We start from the raw sequence: 19,059 nt of genomic DNA on the forward strand, positions 1-19,059 counted from the left end.
TGTCATCCTGTCGGCCACAGTTCTGGGGACTGATTACATGGGGCATTCAGTCAGGTGAATGATCACTCACCCCTCTTCCCCCTGCCCTGAATGGCATCCCCGTCCTCTGCAATCCCTGGTGCTCCTGAACTTTCCATCCCTCGGGCTGGGGCCTTGCATTTCTGCCTGGATGCTAGCGGTGGTGGTAGCTGAGTCTGGGGAACCGGCTTCTTAAACACCCATTTCTTTTGGTTTGGTTTTTGCACTACCTTCATTGCTACTGCAGAGGCATCTGACGCCCCCTTTTGGGAGTCTTGCGGTATAGAGCAGGTGGCTTCTTGGCTACCCCCTACCCCCACCCCGTGGGGGTAGGGGGTAGCCAGCTTTCTCCAGTCAGTTTCCGCCGGTCCACCTGTTTCCTAGCATCCCGGACTTCGTTACAGCTGTCGGGTTTCCCAGTCTGTCTGTCCTTGTGGGTTTATGAGTCAAGAAAAATCAAAATCTCTGATTATCTTAGAGGGGTTTTAGAAGGGAGAGTAAGAAAACACTGGTGTCCGAGCCACTGTCATACTGAGAGTTTGTTCTCTCTCCTCTCTGGGGTCAGTAGCTACCTGGGCACTGCCCTGTTCTCTGGACTCAGTGCCCACTCACTGCTTTTTTGTCAGGATGTCGGTACTTGGAGGCAGGCCCTCAACTAACCACACATTCGCAGTAACTCCAACCCGCTCTTCCTTCCTCTTCCCACAATCTGTCCCCGGGGGTTCCCAGCAGCCACCAACCTCTCCCTCTTCTACGGAAGTTTCTCCTGCAAATGTCTGAGGCATGGGTTTCCTATGGCCCTTTTCTTCTCTTTTCTCTATGTTGATCGGATCCATTTGGCTTTTTAAAGGAGCTTTTCAAAAGTTCTTGTCTGCCAATGGCACTCTTTCTTATTATCCAAACCAGTTATCATTTTATTATTAAAGTATATATATATATATATATATATAATATATATATTTCTACACTTCATGAAAATTTGGGTGGAACCGGGAATAATTACAAGCGCTCAATTAACTATCTCATCAAATCCTGGCTTTGAAAATATCCAGGCCATCTTCTTTTCCCCCTTTTGGTGGTTAGGGGGTGAGCTGGAAGGCTGTATCGAACTTGGAATGGTTTTCGTCACACCAAGATTATTCATCCATGTTTTACGGTAGTACTTTTGTGTTACATTTTCGTATTAAAATCCTTGGTTCGTTTGAATTTATATTTGGTGTAAGATGTAGAAAGGTGTCTAGATTTTTTTCAAATGTTCAACCATTCGTTCAAACATTAGTTATTGACTAGTTTCCTGATTTGAAATATATACTCTTTTAATTCATGTAGCTTCATAATGTGTTTTATTATCTCATGGGTGAAGTTCTCCTTAATAATTCCCCTTGTTTTGTAATGAGCACTTTTAACATCTACTCTCTTGGCAATTTTCAAATATGCAATACGGTATTAGTAACTATAGTCACCGTGCTTGTCCATGACATCCCCAGGACTTATTTATTTCCTAACTGGAATTTGTGCCTTCCGACCCCCTTCACGTATTTTGCCCATCCCACAACCCCTGGCTCTGGCAATCACCAATCTGTTCTCTATACCCATAAGCTTGTTATTTTTTTCAATTAAAAAATTCACATATGAGTGAAATCATGTGGTATTTGTCTTCCTCCGATTTATTTCACTTAGCATAATGCCCTCAAGGTCCATTCATGTTGTCATAAATGGCAAGATTTCATTCCTTTTTATAGCTGAATAATATTCCCTTGTATGTGTGGGTGTATATATCTTCTTTATCCATTCATCCATTGATGGGCACTTAGGTTGTTTCTATATCTTGCTGTCATGAACATGGGATGCATATATCTTTCTGAATTAGTGTTTTCATTTTCTTTGGATACTCAGAAGTGGGATTGCTGGATCATATAGTAGTTTTATTTTTCATTTTTTAAGGAACTTCCATACAGTTTTCCCTAGAGGCTACACCAGTTTACATCTCCATCTACAGTGCAGAAGGGTTCCCTTCTCTGCACATTCTTGCCAACACTTGTTATTTCTTATCTTTTTGATACTAGCCATTTTAACAGGTGCAAAGCGATGTCTCATTATGGCTTTGATTTGCATCTCCCTGATGATTCGTGATGTTGAGCATCTTTTCATGCACCTGCAGGCCATCTGTATGTCTTCCTTAAAAAAATGTCTATTCAGATCCTCTGGCCGTTTTTAACTTAACCAACAAATTGGACAACCTGGATGAAATGGATAAATCCCTAGAAATACACAACCTTCCAGCCTCAATTATGAAGAAATGGAAAATCTGAAGAGACTTATTGATAATAAGAAGATTGAATCAGTAATCAAAAACCTCTCAGTGAACAAAAGTCCAGCAGCAAATGGCTTCACTGGTGAATTCTGCCAACATGCAAAGAAGAATTAACACCAATCCTCTCAAAATCTTCCAAAAACTAGAAGAGAAGGAAGTACGTTCAAAGTCATTTCACAAGGCCAGCATTATTCTGATACTAAAACCAGACAGACCCCACAAAAACAAACAAACAAAAATCATAGGTCAATACCCATGATGAACATAGATGCAAAAATCCTCACAAAATATTGGCAAACCAATACGTTAAAAGGGTCATACGCCATGATGAAGTGGGGATTTATTCCAGGGATGCAAGAAAGTTTCAATATTTGCAAATCAATCAACATGATACATGACATCAATAAACTCAAGGAGGAAAATCAGATGATAATTTCAGTAGATGCAGAAAAAAAGTTTGTTAAAATTCAACATTCATTTATGATAAAAACTCTCAACAAAGTGGGTGGAGAGGGAACGTGCTTCAACATAATAAAGGCCATATATGACAAACCCACAACTAACATCACACTCAATGGTAAAAAAGTGAATGCTTTTCTTCTAAGATCAGGAACAAGACAGAGATGCCCACTCTTGTCACTTTTATTCAACATAGTATTGGAAGTCCTAGCCAGAGCAATTAGGCAAGAAAAAGAATAAAGGCATCCAAATTAGAAAGAAAAGGGTAAAACTGCCAATATTTGCAGATTACATGATAGTATACAGAAAGCCCTAAAGACACCACCCAACACTATTAGAATTAATAAACAAATTCAGTAACGTTGCAGGATATGGAATCAATACCGAAAAATCTGTTGTGTTTCTACACATTAATAATGATCAGAGGTGTCTGGGTGACTCAGTCGGTTGAGCGCCTGACTTCGGCTCTGGTCATGATCTCATAGTTCTTGAATTTGAGCTTTCATTGGGCTCGCTGCTATCAGTGAGGAGCACCCTTTGGATCCTCTGTCCCCCTCCCCCACCCCTCCTCTGCTCATTCTCTCTCTCTCAAAAATAAAAATTCACATTAAAAACTATGATCAAAAAGAGAAATTATGAAAACAAGTCTATTTACAATTGCATCAAAAAGAATCAAATAACTAGAAAAAATATAACCGAGCAGGTGAAAGACCCGTACACCGAAAATTATAAAACACTGATGAAAGAAATGGAAGAAGACACAGAGAAGTGGAAAAATACGCTGTGCTCATGGGTTGAAAGAATTAATATTGTTAAAATATACACACTTCCCAAAGCAATCTACAGATTCAATGCAATCCCTATCCAAATTCCAATGGCACTTTTCACAGAAATAGAATAATCTTAAAATGTGTATGAAATCACAAAAGACCCTAAATAAACAAAATGATCTTGAGAAAGAAGAACGAAGCTGAAGGCATCATGCTCCCTGATCTCAAACTATCGTGCAAAGCTATGGTCATCAAAATGTGTGTTATTGGCATAAAAACGAACACAGAGATCAATAAAATAGAATAGAGATCCCAGCTACAAACCCATGGTCAAATAATTTACAGCAAAGGAGACAAGTATATACAACGGAGAAATAAATGCTCCTGGGAAAACTGGACAGCCACACACAAAAGAATGAAACTGGACCACTGTCTTACACCACACGCAAAAATTAACTCAAAATGGATTAAAGTCTCGATTGTAAGACCTGAAAGCATAAAACTCCTAGAAGAAAATAGAGGTGAGAAGCTCCTTGACATTGGTCTTGGTGATGATTTTTAAAATCTGACTCCAAAAGCAAAGGCAAGAAAAGAAAAAAAAAAATAGACCAGTAGGACTACCTCAAACTAAAAAACTTCGGCACAGCAAAGGAAATCAACAAAATGGAAATGCAACCCACTGGATGGGAGGAAATATTTGCAGATTCTATATCTGATAAGGGGTTATCATCCAAAATATATAAAGAACTCCTACAACTCCATAGCAAAGAAACCAAACAATGTAACAGTTCTTTTTAGCTCTTTCCTTGGCAATTTGTCTAAGTTTATTCTACTAAATACATTTTTAATAATTTGGGCAACTTAGAGAATCCCATTAGAATTTGGGAGGGCTTGGATTTATTTTTACGGATTCTTTTAGGGAACGTTGGCATTTTAATAATCATAAGCCATATTTCAGCCTCTTGGATGAATTTACATTATCCAGCCAGCTGAAGTAATCGTTTACTTTAAGATGTAATAAAATTGTCTCAACATCCCATCTCACACCTGATAGAAGTCCCAACACGCTTCTCAGTCTCTCTGGGGTTTCATGGCAGTGGAAGGGGTTCGGTGTTTATTTTTTCCTGAGCCAGTTCCAGTTTTCTGCTTCCATGGAATTTTTGATCTCTGCTCTGGCTCTGACCCCTGCACGACTGTCCTTTCTCCAGTCCACAACACCCCACTGGAGACCATCTGATCTTTTTGCTGGCATGAACTCAAGGCCACGAGCACACGACATGGGCAACTTCAGGATAAGTCTGAGCCCTGGAGTCAGAATGTCTAGGTCAACAGTTAGACTCCACTGGCAAGCTGTGCGCTTGGTCAAGGGACTTAACTTCTCTCTGCCTGAGTTCCTCATCTGTTATGGGAAATAGATTTTTTTTGACTATTAAATGATAAACACAGTTTAAATGCTTAGTGTATTGCCTAGAAAGTGGGTACACAATAAACACGAACGGTTATCACCACGACCACAACCACAATCTTCATCACCGAAGATTTGGAGGCTCCGCGAATGGCTTACATTAAAACCAAGAGAACAAATGACTTTCAACTGAATATTGGAATGTTTACGTATTTGCTCTCAAAAGCCTCTACTTGTCCTCTTACAGGAAGAAGGTCCTCACTTTCCGATTAAGCTTCAGTCGCACCCCCGGGATCTCTTGCCTTCTTCTTCCTGGTTTACTCTCCTCCAACCCGATCTATTTTAATTCTTGTCCTCCACAGCAAGGAACAGGCACTATCTTGCCCAAATTAAACCAGCCCATCAAGGTGTTGGCTTAACAAAAACACTTTTCTCTCCCAGGAGAAATTCTGTAGTCAAATCTTACAGCTCAGAAACTAATAATTGCTTTTCCCCTGCTTCACAATCTACCAGGTCGGCCTCTCCCATCTCTTCTATTGTCCATCTAGAGAGTTTTGTTGTTTTCTCGATAGAGCATGCATCATATTCCTTTAGGATATCTATAAGTTGCTATTATGAGTGGAATTGTTTATCCGTTATACTTTCTGACTGGTTAGTATGAAAGTGATTACTTTTTTTGTCTATTTGTTTTGGGACTCGAATTGTATCATCACTGGTTTTAATGGCTTTCCGTCCATGCTGTTGGGTTTTCTCTGTATAGCATCACTTTTTCTTCAAGTAAAGATAATTTTGCTTGCTGCTCTCTAATACTTACGTCTTCTGTTTTGGCTTATCGTGCTGGCTTGGACAGACGTCATGGGTCAGTAATGACAATGGCCTGCTGGTACTGATGGATCCTACCTGCTACTATTTTGTTTAGGATTTACAAGTGAAATGAGGTCTGCAGCTTTCTTTTTAGTGTGTCTTTGATAGGTTTTGTTGCAGTGTTTTTCTGGCTTTGTAAAAACAGTAGAGCATTGAGAAGCACTCCTTCTTTCTTTGAGTTCTGGAACAATTTAAGTAATTTCTGTATTCTCTCTTCTTTGATGGTTGGAGCCACGTAAGCTGTGTGGACCCGGCTTCTTTAGGGAGAGGTTCCTTCACAATCATCTCCTAGTTTATTTTAGGTTTCCTATTTCTTCTTCATGGGGGACATTTATTTATCTCAGAATAATTGTCCCTATCAGTTTTTAAGTTTATTTCCACAGGTTTACAAAGTATCTTTTAAGACTTTTGAGAGCTTTCCCCTGCCTCGGTGGTTATCGGCCTTTTCTTTTGTCGGGTTTTGGATATTTGCATTTTCTTACTCTTTCTGCTTCTTGGATTAAGGGAGATTATGACTTGCTTTTCTTGAGTTTTTCTCTTTCATTAATGAATCAACTCTCCTGCTTTTAGGTTTTCTGGTTTCTGCAAAGCTTCATGCTTTTTTGTGTTTATTTCCTTCTCCTTTAGGTTTGGTATTCTTTTCCTAAATTTTTGAGTTTCACAATTAGTTCATGTCACTCTTCTTTGCTAGCAATGGGAGAACTTGCAGCTCGAGAACACTTTGACTTCAACATATGCATTTTGGTGCCCAGCGGTCTCATTCTTGTTGTGTTAGCAAATATGTATTGAGAGAGAGAGTGGTATATTTCCCAAGTGGCTGGGATGCTATCACTGGATTGTTCCCACTTGTTTATTTCCAGATTTATTGCATTTTAGACAGAAAATGTGATCCATCCTCTTTCTGCTATTAAAAATATGTTGAGGTTGGTTTTATGGTAAAATGTGGACCTTATTCCTGGTGTATAATTAAGGTCTGTAATCATTTCATACACACTTGAAAAAAAATACATTCTGGAATATAATTATGTAACACATAAATTTCTATATGTATATATATACACTTACATTATTAATTATACTATTAAGACCATCTACATCCGTGCATTTTACATTCTTAACCTGTCAAGGACCGAGAGAGACTTGACTTATTTTTTCATCCACGGTTCTTTTCTTCCTAGAGTTTGTTGTACGAGGGATTGTTTCTCAAGGTGTGATCCCCAGACCAGCAGCATCAGTATCATCTGAAACCGTGGCAGAAATGAAATGCTGAGCCTTGTGGCCTCCTGAACTAGAAATGGCCTGGAACATATCAATATGTCTTTTAAGAAGTCGTCTGAGGGCTCTGGATGTACACTCATGCTTGAAGACCACTGGAGGAGGTATGACGTGTGAATCTCACTTTGCCCCGAGAAATTATTCTTTTTGTCCAATGGTTTGTGATGCTACCTTTAAAAAAAGTTTATTTATTTTAACAGAGAGAGACAGAGCATGTGGGAGGTGCAGAGAGAGAGAGAGAGGGAGAGAGAGAACCTCAAGCAGGCTCTGTACTGTCAGCATGGAGCCCGTTGCGGGGCTCAGACTCATGAACCATGAGATCATGGCCTGAACTGAAATCAAGAGTCGGATGCTTAGCCGACTGAGCCACCCAGGCGCCCACTGATACTACCTTTTTCAAGAACTTAATTCTGTTTCTGAAATATTTATTCTGTACCATTAACATGTAACATACTGCCTTAATTTTTATAGTTAATGAAGACAGGCAATCAGATGTAGGCATTATGTGTTTTTCATTAAATTTGCAAAGATTTAAAGACTCAATCCCTTTTAGTGTTAACAAGAATGGAATGGACTAGACACTCTAGCGCATTGGTGGTGAGTATGTAAAGTGATACATTTTTGTTCTTCCTGAAAAGAAACGATCATAACGTGTCTACAACATCTTAACCTTTGTTCCAGTAATTCTGCTCCTACGAATTCATCGTAAGAAAATAATCAGAACTGGTGAACAATTTATATTCATGTGGCTTTTTGTTTGTTCATTTAGACTGTTAACTAATTTTCATGAATAGAATATTTTATGAAAAAGTTTTAGATTTTCAGAAAAATTGAGCAGAGAGTACAGAAAATTCCAATATACCCTTCTTCTCCAGTTTCTTTTATTATTAATAGCTTGCACTGGGTGGGGTATATCTGTTATAATTGATGACACAACAATGATGTTAAGACATCGTTATTAACTAAAGTACATAGTTTACGTAGGGTTCACTCTTTTTTTGTGGTATATTTTGGGGTTTTGACAAATGCATGACAAGTACCCACCATTACCATATCATATAGAATAATTTCCCTTGCCAGGATGCCTGGGTGGCTTAGTCAGTTAAGCATCTGACTTTGGCTCAGGTCATGATCTCATTGTTCATGAATTCGAGCCCCGCGTCGGGCTCTGTGCTGACAGCTCAGAGCCTGGAGCCTGCTTCGGATTCTGTGTCTTCCTCTATCTCTGCCCCTCCCCTGCTAACACTCTGTCTCAGAAATCAACATTAAATTTTTTTTTAAAGGATAATTTCACTTGCCTAAAATCTCCTAGCTCCACCTATTTGGTTTTTTTTTTTTTAAAGGAAAGGATATAAAAAATTAGAAAAGAATATGGATCACATAAAGGTCCAACAATAAAAGAACGTTTAAATAAACAAATTCTGATATATTCAATTCAAATGAAATAGTATGCAGCCATTAAAAATAGTGTTCCTGTAAAATACTTAAAGACTTGGGGAAATGTCCGTAATATATTACTAAGTTTAAAAAAGTATCTAAACTATATGTATATCATCACTCCAACTTTGCAGAAGAATAATTATCTATGCTCATGAGAAAAAACTACTCCAAAGGGAGGAAGAGCCTGAAGGTTCTCCACTGAAATGCCTAGAAGCCTGTGAGAGGCCGAAAGTAGGTTGTAGGGTTAGGAAAATAGCCTTGGACATCAGCCAGCCGCAGTTAAGAATCATGTCTTAGCCACCTGAGATCTGCGTGGTCTTGGGAAAGTTGCTTTCTTTTATTTCGTGTTTGCGAAATTGCCGAAAATAAGTACGTAATGCTTTTAAAATGAGAAAACAAGTAAAAAGAGGAAGTGATAAGGAGCAAGAGTAGAGACACTGGGGCAATAAAGGGCTGCAGGTGGCAAAATTCCCCACCTGAAGCGGCTGGGGCAGAAAAGGGAGGTTGGTGACTCACAGAATCGCAAAGTCCGTAGAAGGGCTGGCTTGGGCAGGGCTCAGATGATGACCCCCAGACCCAGTTCTCTCCTTGGCTCTTCCGGGCCCCAGGCTTCCTCTTTCAGTAGCCCCAGACCTCACATGGCATTCCCAACCCTCTCATTTCACAGCCAGAGTGAGTTTCCCAGAACTCCCTCATAAAATCTCATTGGCTCTGTGTGAGTCACATGCCTCTCTCTCGACCAATCAGTGGTCAGGGAAAATAGGTACTGCTTGGCTTACTCCTGGATCATTCAACCTCCTGGATCAGGTACGGATTCAAATTCCACAGAACCGTAAGGACCGGCAGCAAGTGAGGGGGTGATTCTCGAATGGGAAAGACTCTAGGTGGCAAAAAAAACCAAAAGATGCTCTTTTTCTTGAAAGGAGGTGGCTCTACAACTCTCCCAGCTGTTTCAGGTGCACCTCTTTAACGTCTGTGCCCTTCTCGGGGTATCGTTTTGGGGGCCATTGTTTTTATGTCCACAGTAGAGATGGTTGTATTGGTTTGTCCTGAACCAAGACTGAGCCAGGTGGTCCATGACTGGTTCTCAGGACACTGGACCACGGTTTGTGCTAGTATCCTTCAGTTTATGCGTTCAGCATGTCGCATCAAAAGGATTTCATTAAATGCCCTTTTTACACAGTCCAAGACTATTGTTTGCCCGAGTGTTACTGGGAGTCGTAGGGAAGGCACCCCGGAGGCGTGGATCAGGGGAGGGGGATCTGCGTTTTATTGAAACTCAAACACAGCGTCTTGGATGCCTTTTATGACCTCTCCAAGAAGACAAAAGACTGGTATAACGACACTCTGGCCAATTTGCGGCGAAGTTTATCATCCTTAGTTTCCCAGCTGGAGCTCCTCACCCCGGTTCAATATCCTTGAGCTAAACAGAGTCCTCGTTTTATGGCTGTTATGAAATTGTATTCTTGGAACAAGGACAAACCCTGACTCCTCTACAATCGTGGTCAGTTGAACCCACTGGTGTCATTGGGGTTGGCAATAAAAACAGGTTGGATATTAAGCAGATGCACCTGCTTCTCAGGCATTGCTCAGGTGCCAAAAGATAGACGGATTGCGTGGCCCGCGCTCTGTGCGCTGGAAGGAAAGGAGCCGGGCGGAATTCCCTTGGGAAGTTGGGGCCTCGGGGAGTAAGGATCAAATAAACTCCCTTCTGAGCAGGCTGCGCCTCCATCTGACAGTGAAATAATCCAGTTTTCTTGGACTATGAATATGGAGAGACCTTTAGCCCCACCTTAGTCAACACATGAACACATGGCAGGAGCCCATAAAGAAGAAGGTACTAGACCAGGCCATATGCACCTTGTCATTTGCTTCATAAAATGGGATTTCATTACCTTGGCCCTGTCGTCATTTCTGTCTTGCCTGCTGCCTCTTTCTCTGTTTCCTGGACTCGGGAGTGAGTCGCCCAGTTACTTGAAGAGAGACAGTTTTTCAAAGCGAAATACTACATTACCATTACTAATGTCACATTTTACACCCTATCTTTGCTGCAGGAGTCAGCTTTCTATACACCACCTCAAATCCTCACAAGAACTGTCTGTAGAAGGTTCCAGAATTACCATTGTAAACAGGAGGAAATGAAGGCTCTGTCTCGCTAGTAACTTGCCCAAAGCCATCCAGCTCTCTGTTGATGAAACCGGAGTTTTGTTTTTTAAATTTTTTTTTTCAACGTTTATTTATTTTTGGGACAGAGAGAGACAGAGCATGAACGGGGGAGGGGCAGAGAGAGAGGGAGACACAGAATCGGAAACAGGCTCCAGGCTCCGAGCCATCAGCCCAGAGCCCGACGCGGGGCTCGAACTCACGGACCGCGAGATCGTGACCTGGCTGAAGTCGGACGCTTAACCGACTGCGCCACCCAGGCGCCCCAGATGAAACCGGAGTTTTGAAATGAAACCTGCCAAAGCGAAATACCGTATTCCTTCCCTCATTATCAGTAGCTAACAAAAATGCATTTCTTTCAAATTGATTGCGGCAGGCTTTAGCCTGATTCCAGTTTTCATTTCTTGTTTCTAAATCTAGTAGCCGCGGTGGTGTTACAAGCCTAACCCATAGGGTGGCTGATCGTCTGAGGGAATCCAGTCTTCCCAATGCATAGCTATGCCACAGCAGCCTTCCAGAACCTTCCATGGGTGTGTGTGCGGGGGCGGTGGGGGGGCAAGGAGACTTCCTTGCCCTGAGGTTTTGGCAAAACCACCTAAGAAAAAACTCTCCGCTTCCTTCCATCAGGAAACATTTCCACCCCACCTTTGTGTGACCTCTCTTTGGCTCAAAGGTGACAATGAGCAGAATTAAGACATGTCTGTGGCTTGACCCCATGGTTTGCACTCATTCGATGTGAAATGCTGATAATCACTTTGCAATTTTACATCTCGATGCCAGTACAAGGTTGGAAGCAGCTGTTTGAAAAACAAATAGCTTTAAGCCCCCTTGTGAAGCGATGACCTCATGCAGGAAGCTGGTTGGGTCCCTGCCCTTGGAGGGGATGGCGGTGGGTTCCCGTCAGACAAACTGCTCCTTGGAAGCCATGCAGTGGCTGGCTTTGAGACAGCGGCTGCGGATGGTCCGTGAGAGCCACATCTGTTTGTAAATCTTCAAGAGGCATGGGGTTGGGTTTTCCAGTCTTCAACTGTAGAGGAAAAACAAAACAAAACAAAACAAAACAAAACGAAACCACTTCCTGTCAGTGAAGTCCTATGTTTCTAGCTTTAACTTCTCTCTCTCAAATGCTTCTCTCTCAAATGCTTTTCAAGAACCATTCCAAAGAGGCTGTTCTCAGGATTTGGAATTGGTGTTTGAAAATGTCACCTCCTGGGAAAAACTCATAAAGCCACCAGTTATTTTGTGGACTCTTTTTGGCTCTGTCCCTTTATATACTGGGCATGTTCTCACACCCTTGTGCCCTTCAGCGGCTCAGGACAGGTCCTTTTTGCCCCTCCGTTTCCATCCTGCAAGAGGTGAAGTGTGGACTCTGGTCTATCACCTCAATTTAAACTCCTTGAAAAACATTTTTGATCAAAAATGATCATTTTCCCCCAGTGGGTGCATTTTCCACACTCATTCAGTAACTAGTTCAGTCAACCTAACCACTTTTGGGGTCCCTACTACGCGCCAAATACTGCCACGGGTTCTGGGGATGTGACGATACAAGACCCATTATCTATATTCAAGCCCACAGCCCAGTGGAGGAGGAGTCAGAGAAGGAAGGAACTTGAGGACTCTACGGTAAGGTATCTACTACTTGGGACGGTGGGGAGCCGGCATGGGTTGGGGGGCACAGGCAGGTGAAAGAAAGGATGACCAAAGTTGACTTCTGGAAGGAAAATCCCAATCTGAACTTCGAAGAACACAGAGGAGTTGGCAAAACTGTTTAAGACAGAAACAGCCTTATGAAGAAGGTGCAAGAATGAGAAGGGAGATGTATGCTGGGGCCGCAGCATCGCATGGAAGGGGACAGAGGGAGGAGAGAAGATTGCAAAACGAGGCAGAGGCCAGGTCACCATGCTGGCTTTCTGCCATCACTGCCCCTGTGAGAAGTCCCTCCTCTATGGCCCACAAGAGCATCTCAGCCCTGAGGGGCATCTGTGTATGGGTCTCCTTGCCGCACGTAGCCCATCTGGAGATATCTTCATGGGCACAGAGATTCTTGCCCTCAATGTTGATTTTACCAGTTATATCATATTTCCCAAAGAAATATGAAACAGAAGTTTCAGACAGGTCATTATTCAATGTCTATAGCAACCCTTCGAAACCTATAATATTGGTTGGGGGTGGGGGTTTGGACTAAATCAGACATTGAGCCCTCTGGCCTACTGTCTTGCCTCTATTCAGGGAGAAGGTTCTCACCAACCAGAGCTTCAGGATTTCCTCTTGGAGGCCTTCCCATGGCTGGTAGGGAGTGCCTGTTAGACACCTCTCCTCTGTCTCTTCCAGAACACCTGCTCTTCTCCAACAGTGTCCCCACTTCCCCTGTTATTCTAGCCACTCTCCACCGCACACCCCAACTCCCCACAAAAGTCAGCAAATTGCTTGACCTGTTGGTCCTCATAGCCTCCTTGGAGCAGAGTGAGTGAAAGCCCTTCTCTCCTCAGCCAAGTGAAGACAGCGGGAAGCCTAGGGTCTAGAAGCTGGGTGGGGGCTACTGGGGATGATCAGCTTCTCCCAGTTCTACTTTTCTTAATTTTTCCTTTGGTGATCTCCACTTACGTTTTCAAAAAACTTCAGACATCCTACACCAGTAACAGGAGATTCCTGCCAAAAGGCCCTGTGGTCTCTGCTAATGAGAGTCAGAATCCTCTCTGAACTTATTAAGCCACGAGTGGATTTATCCTTCTACTCACCTTCATTTTCTTTATGAAGTTCCCTTCCATTCATTTCACACTAACAGAAGTATGCACTCTTTCCTAATTCCTCCTGATCACGGAGTGGAAGGAATGACCTGTTACCAAACAATGTCGATAGCGCAACAGGTTCCATGCATTAATATCTATTGGGTTTCCCTGCCGGGCTCAACTTTGTACATACAAACACAGTGCCAGGCACCTACTCATGGCTCGCTGTTTCTTCAATAAGTGAATAAATGAATCCGCGATCCCAAACATTCACAATTAACCTGTACGTTTGGTAAGATTATTTCCAATTTATAAATGAAAAGGCGAAGGCTCAGAAAGGTTGAGTTGCCCATGGTCTTCCGGGGATAAGTGGTGAATTTTGGTTTTTAACACAAGTCTTTCTGGCCCCACAGGGCATGTTCTTCCAGAAAACCAGGAATTGCCCACCTGCCGACCTACTCAATAATAGCTCATGTCAATAATGGACAACCCTCTGCGTGGACACCTTTTGTGATAGTCTTAGTGCTGGGTAACGAGGCTGTGGATTTGAGTAATTCTTCACGACCCAGTTTATCGCTTCTTAAGTTGCCTCCCTCCCTAGAGTTGTCTCCTTTGTCCATACGTAATGCAGAATTTCATTACTTGATTCACTCACTCATTCATGCATTCCACAAACATTCTGAAAGTGTCTGCTACATGCTAGATGCTGCAGATACAAAGACAACCCCAATGACTCCTGCCTTCAACCGTCCTAGAATTCATCACAGTGTATTAGCCATTTATGTGGCTATCTCAAGAACAAAGACAAAGTCTTATGGGTATTTTTGTTTCCAGCTCCTGACAAAAGACTTGGCCGATGAGAGGCCCTCAGCAAATTTGGTTGAGTTGATATGGTGTCTGTAACAATGGGTGCTATATATAAATCTGTGTTCCACGGGCTGCAGCCATGCTTTTGGGGGCATGAGTACTAATTAATTCTTTCAGATCATTGAACTATCATTTAATAAATGGCGCAATTGCTTTATTACGGAGAGCTGCTTGAGGGGTTAGATTCATTTTCTTCCCTCACATTAAGAAGCAATTGTGGTCATTCTTTATGCAACGAACCAGTGAGAACTCATTTTTCCCCCATCATTTTTCTAAACTAGATTTCATAAAATATGGCACAAAATTCTAAAATCACAAAAGGTGTAAAATTAAATCTCTGACTTTTGGCTCCAGCCACCTCGCTGTCATCCCTAGAACGAGTAGTGGTCTCCAGTTTCCTTGAGGGTCCGTCCAGAGATATTCTGCGCACACACAAGCATATACATGTAGGCTTTTATGTATACCTGCATCCACCTGCACCCCCCAAAGTGTGTACCATACACAGCGTTCTACACTTTGCTTTGCTTATTTAATGTCAAATCCTGTTTTTCAGAGAGAGAGAGAGAGAGAGAGACAGAGCATGCAAGTGAGCAGGGGAGGGGCAGAGAGAGAATCTTAAGCAGGCTCCGCATTCAACACACAGCCCGAAATGGGGCTCAATCCCACGACCCTGGGATCATGACCTGAGCCAAATGCTTAACCAACTGAGCCACCCAGGCACCCCTTTAATGTTAAAGCCTAAAGACCTTTTAGCGTTATCACATAGATAATATTCTCATTTTTATTTTTATTTGTTTATTTTAATGTTTATTTATTGTTGAGAGAGAGAGACAGAGCGCAAGCGGGGGGGGGGGGGGGGGCGCAGAGAGAGAGGGAGACACAGAATCCAAAGCAGGCTCCAGGCTCTGAGCTGTCAGCACAGCACCCGACGTGGGGCTTGAACTCACAGACTGTGAGATCGTGACCTGAGCAGAAGTCGGCTCAACCGACTGAGCCACCCAGGCACCTGATAATATTCTCATTTTTAAATGGTTGCTTATTGTTACATTAAATGGATTATACCGTATTTTAAACAGTTCCCCCTTAAGGCACATTTGGGTGGTTTCCAAACATTTATCACTCACAGAGCCGAAGTGAATATCCTTATACATATATCTTTTTGCATATCTAGAAAGATAAATTCCTAAATGTGAAATTTAAATACATTTATTTCAGCTTTTAAATTTTGGTGTAAAATTGGTTAATTTTAATAAATGAAATTAATTAAAATAAACTCCTAGAAGCCCTGGACCAAGGGACATACACGTTTTGAGAAGACATGTCGGATTGTCGCTTGCCATACAAGTCGTCCCAATTAGCACTCTTACTGTCAAGATCGGTCATCCAAATTTTGATCTGTCCTAAACTCATTGTAATGTTGGGTTTTTTTGTTTGTTTGTTTTAAATATTTTTTAATGTTTATTTTTGAAAGAGAGAGAGAGAGACAGAGACAGAGCACGAGAGGGGGAGGGGCAGAGAGAGAAGGAGACACAGAATCTGAAGGAGGCTTTAGGCTCTGAGCTGTCAGCACAGAGCCCGACGTGGGGCTCGAACTCATGGACTGTGACATTATGACCTGAGCCAAAGTCGGACGGTTAACTAACTGAGCCACCCAAGTGCCCCTAAACTCATTGTAATTTTAATGTTCATTTCCCTTATTATGAGATCTTGTTTATTTTTTTAAAAATCCAGTTTAATGTGAAACCACAATGTTCATGATACCAAAGTTACTACAACCACAAATTTTGTATTCTTCCCGAACTGCTGGCCAACTTTGATTCATTATAAGTTTGTATCACTGTTCATCCCCAAATGAATTTGAAGCAGTTTAATAAAAGAAAAAATACACAACGAAAGAGAGAGGGAGAGTTTTTTCTTTTTAAATCAAGAGAAAGGAAAAGAGGCAAACGGCGAGGTGAAAAAGGAGGGAAGTTTCCTATAACAACATGCATCTTTTCAGGACCAACCATTTACTAATATTGGGCCAGAATTTTGGCCCTGAGCTTCCTGGAGGTCAAGGTAAAAAGGGAAATCTATTCAGTTAACAAATGTGCATTATTCATAAGGGAAAATAGTACTTAAGAAAATCAAAGCCTTTGGATTTTAAATCTAAGAGAAATGCACATGGTTTATCACAAAGAGACTCCAGGTAGCATAGGGATAATGTCCTCAACAAGATCCCTAAAAACAGAAAAAGTAAACTTGGGGGATTACAGAGCTGTTCTCCTATTAGTCCAGAATGCTTTCCTTGGGCCCTCTGTCTGGTAAGAGCGCCCCCTTTTCTCTGCCTCTCCGGGGTCCTGGTGGGCCTCAGCCAGCATGCCCCATCTTCCACTGTGAAGACCGCCAGGCAACAATCCAAGGCAGAAACGCAGAGGCCTAAGCGCGTTGCGTTAGCTCGCTGGTCTGCAGGTTGATGATTTAGACTGGGCTCAGCTGAGCAGTGCTTCCGGTCTTGGCTGGTCCTCTCCCCAGCCAAGGGGGGCCGCCTGGCTGTCGCAGGGGCCACTGGGGCATCTGGGCTCCGCTCCACGGTCTCTCGGCCTCCAGGATGCCAGCCCAGCAAGTTCTGGAGGCACAGCAGAGCCCCAGGAATGGAAGCCCAGGTGCGGGAGTTCTTTGTCCAACCTCAGCACATGTCATCCCATTGGCCAGAGCAGTCACACGGCCACACTCAGCCCTGAGCAACCGAGAAGTGGGTTCGTTGTGGAGAGAACTGCAAAGTCACATGGAAAAGGGCACAGATACAGGAAAGGAAGCAGAACTGGAGCCATTACGGTGCTATCACCTTCCACAGGAGCCAGTGACCTAGGCTTGGCCAGATCATGGGCAAACTCACGTGCTCCCCATCGCGCCCAGCAAGGCCTCGGTACAGAAATCCCGGGAGGAAGAAGCTCACGGCTCCCCTGGGGTGCTCGGCTGAGACTGCAAGCAGCCACGCTCCCCAGAGCTTACAGAGGACCTTCTTGCCGCAGGAGGGAAGGAGACCAGCTTTCAGACAAGAGCAGATAGGACGCGTGCAGAAGGGAGAAAGAGCTCTGACTCCAGTAGCCTCGCCGGTTCCCCTGCGCTGATCCATTTCCCCACGGGCTGCACCAGCTCGGTCACCGAAGAACTCTGTGGCTACAAGCCCAGTTGCTTCATTTCTTCGTGCCTCGGATTCTTTATCTCTAAAAGGGGCATCTGATAGCCTCGCGACACTGAGTTGTTATTGCAGGTCGAGGACGTTATTGCAGGAGCGAATTAGAACGGCGCCCGGCACGGAGATGTGTGATAGCCATTTTTCGTTGAAGTTAGCCCGCTTTGCGTTTCTGTCATTTGCCCTGGAAAGATTCCCGGCCGCAGAGTTAACTTCTGTGAGGGGTGTCTCCTTGCATTTGGCGGAAAGACGAGGCCACCTCGCTTGGCGGCAGAGACTCTCCACCTTCGCCCAAAGCCATCCACCTGCCTCCCGGATGTCAAATCTACCAAGAAAAAAAACAAATGGACCGCTTTACCTCGGATTAGCCGAATCCTCCACAGGCCCAGGGAGTGCGTCATCTGTAGTCACCACACTCGGAGGACTTGATACATGAAGGCAGTGTTCGTGGGCATCAGTGCCCCCATCCGCGTGAGTGAGGTTCGCCTGGGCGGGGACTCGGTGGGCGGGGACTCGGTGGGCGGGGACTCGGTGGATGGGGACCGGTGGGCGGGGACTCGGTGGGCGGGGACCCGGTGGGCGGGGACTCGGTGGGCGGGGACTCGGTGGATGGGGACCGGTGGGCAGGGACCCGGTGGGCGGGGACTCGGTGGGCGGGGACTCGGTGGATGGGGACCCAGTGGGCGGGGACTCGGTGGGCGGGGACTCGGTGGGCGGGGCCGGATTGCTGCCTGAGTTTAGGGACCAGACTGTGGGTGACAGGCTTTTAAGATTCTTTCTGTGCAGTAGCCACCGAGCTGCACCCAGCCAATCCTGGTCCCCTAAAAGGAAACACAAGGCCGCTGATGGCCTGGACTGGCCCCCATCGGGGCTCCGCGCAGCCCGGCTGGAGTCCCCTCTCCCTGCAGGCCTGCCATCAGAGAGCTGTAGCCAGCCAACCTCCACGTGGGGAATAAAGCCCAGCATTGTGCTGTACTTGCAACATCTTTCCCTTCCCAGGGTTCCTGATGTGTTTGTTGCCCTGGATCTGGTCTGAATGTTCTCTTTGTCACGGACGGACCTTCGGGTGCCGAGGTGCGTTTGCCTTCTCCGCGGCAGTCCTGGGTTAAGTAAATACATTAAGGCAACATACACCGCTTGACACTGGAGCCAGCCTCAATCACTCACATAACTCATGTGGCCAAAGACGGAGCTGCTGCGGTTTTGAGTTCGTTTCAAGATGGATTTCTTTGTTCAGTTCTTTTGCGGTGGGGCGACCGGCACCGGGATGGGGGCAGCCGTGCTCGGATTCAGCTGGCCATTTTTCTCTCGCAAGGCTGTTCGAGAGTTTCTAAATCCTGCGCAGATGAACACAGAACATGACCTTTAGCCATCCGCAGGATACCGTGCTGACATCACCACATAAATATACACTCCAAAGAGAGCCGTGAGTAAGCTTAGCGCTGATTTTTATCACTTTCCCAGCACACTGGCAGTCTGCTTATTCGTCATGCACCTTTACAAAACCCATAATATTTAGAAATGTGCTGTGTTAGTCCCAGAGGCTTAAATAAACTAAAGCCAGTGAATGTTTTAAT

The 19,059-nt window shown here is 43.9% G+C and overlaps 1 long non-coding RNA gene across 1 annotated transcript in view; it reads left to right on the forward strand.

The window, feature by feature from the left end:
• The window catches only part of LOC109492734, a 61,297-nt gene that overhangs the window by 29,732 nt on the left and 12,506 nt on the right, over positions 1 to 19,059 (forward strand). Inside the window, exon 2 of the long non-coding RNA XR_002146702.2 lies at positions 7,009 to 7,209. This is a non-coding gene — a long non-coding RNA (uncharacterized LOC109492734). The remainder of the gene's footprint in view (positions 1 to 7,008; positions 7,210 to 19,059) is intronic.

This window comes from Felis catus, chromosome D2 (assembly GCF_018350175.1).
Source record: "Felis catus isolate Fca126 chromosome D2, F.catus_Fca126_mat1.0, whole genome shotgun sequence".
Taxonomy (NCBI): Eukaryota; Metazoa; Chordata; class Mammalia; order Carnivora; family Felidae; genus Felis; species Felis catus.